The sequence below is a fragment of the Xenia sp. Carnegie-2017 genome, unplaced genomic scaffold (assembly GCF_021976095.1).
Source record: "Xenia sp. Carnegie-2017 unplaced genomic scaffold, XeniaSp_v1 HiC_scaffold_6, whole genome shotgun sequence".
Taxonomy (NCBI): domain Eukaryota; kingdom Metazoa; phylum Cnidaria; class Anthozoa; order Malacalcyonacea; family Xeniidae; genus Xenia; species Xenia sp. Carnegie-2017.
Genome location: NW_025813526.1, coordinates 8,217,480 through 8,223,720, shown reverse-complemented (window position 1 = coordinate 8,223,720; position 6,241 = coordinate 8,217,480). Strand labels below are relative to the sequence as shown.

Below are 6,241 nucleotides of genomic sequence, written 5' to 3'. Positions count from 1 at the left end.
ATACTCTGTTTTCTTTTCCTGTTTATATATTGTTTATAAACGAAAAATTACTTCGATATTTTTTTGCATATATAAACTAAATTTTAACCATTGCAAAACATATAGATTATTACTTTAACAAACATTTTACAAATTTTCTACTCAAGATTAGTGAAATATTAATGTAGCATGGGATATCTGACAATTTTCGTCTATATATTAATGCATTGAAAAATATCACAACAAAAACACTAATTGTGACAAGCTAATTAGGGAATGTTTTCCATGGAAGAATATTTTGTGGAATATATTTCACATACTTTAAAAAAATTGTGTTGTTATAATTCAAGTCAGTTCAATACTTAAGAAAGAAAAACTGGTGTGTTTTTTCCATTAATAAATGTTGTTTCTTGAGTTTAGTTTTTTCTCTTAATTATATATATAGTATTTTCTATAAAAAAATTATGTTTATATTTAGTATTTTGTTAAAAAATTATTATTGAGAGCAAAAATTTGTCTAAATAATTCAATGATAAACATAGATTTTCAAACTATTTATACCAGGTACTAAGAAATATACAATAAATGCTAAAAAGTGTCATATTGCCACTGGGTGGAATCGAACTACCAACCTTTCGGTTACATCCGAATAAACTAAATAAATACGCCACAAAGACAGTTATTGGTATTGGCACATTTTAAATATTATTGTTTGTACATGGGAAAAATTAAAATAATTTTGAATTTAACACACTTCCATAAAAGCTCTCTTTTCTTCTCCTGTTTATATATTGTTTATAAACGAAAAATTCCTTCGATATTTTTTTGCATATATAAACTAAATTTTAACCATTGCAAAACATATAGATTATTACTTTAACAAACATTTTACAAATTTTCTGCACAAGATTAGTAAAATATTAACACAGCATGGGATATCTGACAATTTTCGTCTATATATTAATGCATTGAAAAATATCAGAACAAAAGCATTAATTGTGACAAGCTAAATAGGAAATGTTTTCCATGGAAGAATGTTTTCTGGAATATATTTCACATACTTCAAAAAAATTTTGTTGTGGTAATTTATCTCAGTTTATTATTTAAAAAGAAAAAACTGGTGGTTTATTTTAAATTGATAAATGTTGTTTCCTAAATTTACTTTTTTCATTTATATATAAATATGGTACTTTTATTAAAAAATCATGTTTACATTTTGTATTTTGACAAAAAAATATTATGGATACCAAAATTTTGTCTAAAAAGTTCAATGATGTACATAGATTTTCAAACTATTTATACCAGGTACTAAGAAATATAAAATAAAATGTTGCAAAGTGCCATATCGTCACTGGGTGGAATCGAACCACCAACCTTTCGGTTAACAGCCGAACACGCTAACCAAGTATGCCACAGAGACATTTAATGGTATCGGTATATTTTAAATATTATTTTTTATTCATAGAAAATTGTGAAAAATTTTTCGAACCGCACATTTCAAAGAATGCTCTGTTTTTCTATTTGGTTTAAATATTGTTTAAGAAAGAAAAATTTACTTAATATTTTACTGCACATATAGCTTAATTTGAACGTTACAAAATTGAAAAACGATAACTTTAACAAACTTTTTAAAAGTGGCCTACACATGTTTAGTAAAATAATTATGCACCGTGTGATATCTGACATGTTTTTGTCTTTATTAAAATAAATTTTTTAAATAACATCTCAAAAATATTAATTGTGATGAGCAAAATAAAAAATTTTATTGTATAAAAAAATCTTTTCTGGAAATTATTTCATATAATTTAGAAAAATGTTATTACTATAATTTAAGTTAGTTTAAAATTTAAGAGAGAAAAAACTCTTTTTTTTATAATAATAAATGTTGTTTTTAAAATTTACTTTTTTTCTTACTTATATATGGTGTATTTTTATTAAAAAATCATATTCATATTTAATATTATGAGGAAAAACTATTATAGAAAGCAAAACATAGTCTAAAAAATACAATGATAATTATAGACTTTAACATTATTTATATCAATTATAAAGAACTACAAAATATGTTACAAAGTGCCATACCGTCACTAGGTGCAATCGAACCACCAATCTTTCGGTTAACAGCTGAACGCGCTAACCAATTACCTCACAGAGACATTTAATGGTCTTGGTATATTTTAAAATATTATTTTTTATTCATAGAATAATGTGAAAAGATTTGCGAACCGCTCATTTCAGAGAATGCTCTGTTTTTCTATTGGGTTTAAATATTGTTTAAGAAAGAAAAACTTACATAATATTTTACTGCACATATAGCTTAATTTAAATGTTGCAAATATTTAAAAAAGGTAACTTTAACAAACTTTTTAAAAGTGGTCTACACATGTTTAGTAAAATAATAATGCACTGTGTGATATCAGACATGTTTTTGTCTTTATTAAAATAAATTTTTTAAATAACATCTCAAAGATATTAATTGTATTGAGCAAAATAAAAATTTTATTGTATAAAAAAATTTTTCTGGAAATTATTTCATATAATTTAGAAAATGTTATTATTATAATTTAAGTTCGTTTAAAATTTAAGGGAGAAAAAAACTTTTTTTATAATAATAAATGTTGTTTTAAAATTTACTTTTTTTCTTACTTGTAAATGGTGTATTTTTCATAAAAAATTGTATTCATATTTAGTATTATGAGTAAAAACTATTATAGAAAACAAAATATAATCTAAAAAATACAATGATAATTATAGACTTTGACATTATATATATCAAATATAAAGAACTACAAGATATAATGTTACAAAGTGCCATATCGTCACTGTGTGGAATCGAACCACCAACCTTTCGTTTACAGCCGAACGCGCTTACCAATTACGCCACAAAGACAGTTATTGGTATTGGCACATTTTAAATATGATTATTTGTTCATGTGAAAAATTAAAATAATTTTGAATTTAACACATTTCCATAAAAGCTCTGTTTTCTTCTCCTTTTTATATATTGTATACAAACGAAAAATTTCTTTGATATATTTTTGCATATATAAGCTTAGATTTAACCATTGCAAAAGAAAAATATTATTACTTTAACAAACATTTTACAAACTTTCTACGCAAGATTAGTGAAATATTAATCCAGCATGTAAACACAACAAAAACATTAATTGTGATAAGCTAAATAGGGAATGTTTTCCATGGAAGAATGTTTGGTGGAATATATTTCACATAATTTAAAAAAATTATGTTGTTATAATTAAAGTCAGTTCAATATTTAAGAAAGAAAAACTGGTGTGTTTTTTTCAATTAATAAATGTTGTTTCTTAAATTTAGTTTTTCCTTACTTATATGTATAGTAGTTTAATTAAAAACCTATGTTTATATTTAGTATTTTGACAAAAAAGTATTATGGATAGCAAAATTTTTTTTAATAATTATTCAATCATAAAAAAAGATTTTCAAACTTTTTATACCAGTTACTAAGAAATATAAAATACAATGTTATAAAGTGCCATATCGTAACTGGGTGGAGTTGAACAACCAAACTTTCGGTTACGGACGAACGCGCTTACCTTATGCCACAAAGACAGTTATTGGTATTGGTACATTTTAAATATGATTGTTTGTACATGGAAAATTCAAATAATTTTGAATTTAACACATTTCCATAAAAGCTCTGTTTTCTTCTCCTGTTTATATATTGTTTATAAACGAAAATTTTCTTTGATATTTTTTTGCATATATAAGCTTAATTTTAACAATTGCAAATAAAAAGATTGTTATTTTAACAAATTTTTTGCAAACTTTCTACACAAGATTAGTAAAATATTAATATTGCATGTGATATCTGCCAATTCTCGTCTATATATTAATGCATTGAAAAATGTCACAACAAAACATTACTTGAGACAAGCTAAATTGGGAATGTTTTCCCTTGATGAATGTATTCTGGAATATATTTCACATCCTTAAAAAAATTATGTTGTTATAATTTAAGTCTGTTTAATACTTAAGAAAAAAAACTGGTGTGTTTTTTTCATTAATAAATGTTGTTTCTTGAATTTAGTTTTTTCCCTTACTTGTAAATATAGTATTTTTATTAAAAAATTATGTTTATATTTAGTATTTTGACAAAAAAAAATTATGGATACCTAAATTTTGTCTTAAAAATTCAATGATAAACATAGATTTTAACACTACTTATACCATGTACTAAGAAATATAAAATAAAATGTTACAAAGTGCCATATCGTCAATGGGAGGCATCGAACCACCAAACTTTCGCTTATAGCCGAACACGCTAATAAATTATGCCACAAAGACAGTTATAGGTATTGGCACATTTTAAATATGATTCTTTGTTCATGGGAGAAATTTAAATAATTTTGAATTTAACATATTTCCATAAAAGCTCTGTTTTCTTCTCCTGTTTATATACTGTTCATAAAAGAAAAATTTCTTTGTTTTTTTTTTCATATATAAGCTTAATTTTGACCACTACAAAACATAAAGATTATTACTTTAACAAACATTTAACAAACTTTTTACTTAAGATTAGTAAAATATTAATAATTTTCATCTATATATTAATGCATTGAAAAATATCACTACAAGAGCATTACTTGTGACAAGCTAAATTGGGAATGTTTTCCATGGAAGATTGTTTTCTGGAATATATTTTACATCCTTAAAAAAAATTATGTTGTTATAATTAAAGTCAGTTTAATACTTAAGAAAGAAAAAACTGGTGTGTTTTTTTTCATTAATAAATGTTGTTTCTTAAATTTAGTTTTTTTCCTGACTGGTAAATACAGTATTTTTATTAAAAAATTAAGTTTGTATTTTATATTTTGACAAAAAATATTATGGAAAGCAAAATATTGTCTTAAAAATTCAATGATAAACATATATTTTCAAACTATTTTCACCAGGTACTAAGAAATACAAAATAAAACGTTACAAAGTGCCATATCGTCACTGGGTGGAATTGAACCACCAAACTTTAGACTACTGCCGAACACGCTAATCAATTATGCACAAAGACAGTTATTGATATTGGCACATTTTAAATATGATTGTTTGTTCTTGGGAGAAATTTATATAATTTTAAATTTAACAGATTTCCATAAAAGCTCTGTTTTCTTCTCCTGTTTATATATTGTTTATAAACGAAAAATTTCTTTGTTATTTTTTTCATATATAAGCTTAATTTTAAACATTACAAAACATAAAGATTAGAACTTTAACAAACATTTAACAACTTTTCTACTTAAGATAAGTAAAATATTAATATAGCATGTGATATCTAACAATTTTCCTCTATATATTAATGCATTGAAAAATATCACTACAAAAACATTACTTGTGACAAGCAAAATTATAAATGTTTTCCAAGGAACAATGTTTTCTGGAATATATTCACATACTTTAAAAAAATTATGTTGTTATAATTTAAGTCACTTTAATACTTAAAAAAGAAAAAACTGGTATGTTTTTTTCATTAATAAATGTTGTTTCTTAAATTTGGTTTTTTCCCTCACTTATATGTATAGTAGTTTTATTAATAAATTATGTTTATATTTAGTATTTTGACAAAAAAATATTATGGCTAGCAAAATTTTGTTTGAAAAATTCAATAATAAACATAGATTTTCAAACTTTTTTCACCCGGTACTAACAAATATAAAATAAAATGTTACAAAATGCCATATCATCACTGGGTGGAATGGAACCACCAATCTTTCGGTTACAGCAGAACTTGCTAACCATTTATGCCACAAAGACAGTTATTGGTTTGGCACATTTTAATATGATTGTTTGTTAATGGGAAAAATTAAAATAATTTTGAATTTAACACATTTCCATAAAAGCTTTGTTATCTTCTCCTGTTTATATATTGTTTATAAAGGAAAAAATTCTTTAAATCTTTTTAATATATAAGCTTAATTTTTACCATTACAAAACAAAAGATTATTGTTTTAACAAACATTTTACAAAATTTCTACACAAGATTAGTAAAATATTCATATAGCATGGGATATCTGACAATTTTCGTCTATATATTAATGCATTGAAAAACATCACAACAAAAATATTACTTGTGACAAGCTAAATAGTAAATGTTTTCCATGGAAGAATGTTTTGTGGAATATATTTAACATACTTTAAAAAAATTATGTTGTTATAGTTTAAGTCAGTTTAATACTTAAAAAAAAATAATGGTGTGTTTTTTTTTATTAATAAATGTTGTTTCTTAAATTTA

General features: G+C 23.5%; 1 non-coding gene across 1 annotated transcript; it reads right to left on the bottom strand.

Moving 5' to 3' along the window:
* Window positions 1-1,325: 1,325 nt before the first annotated feature.
* Window positions 1,326-1,399, bottom strand: Trnan-guu. Its single transcript has one exon. It is a non-coding gene; the product is annotated as a tRNA-Asn (tRNA).
* Between the last annotated feature and the right edge of the window lie 4,842 nt (window positions 1,400-6,241).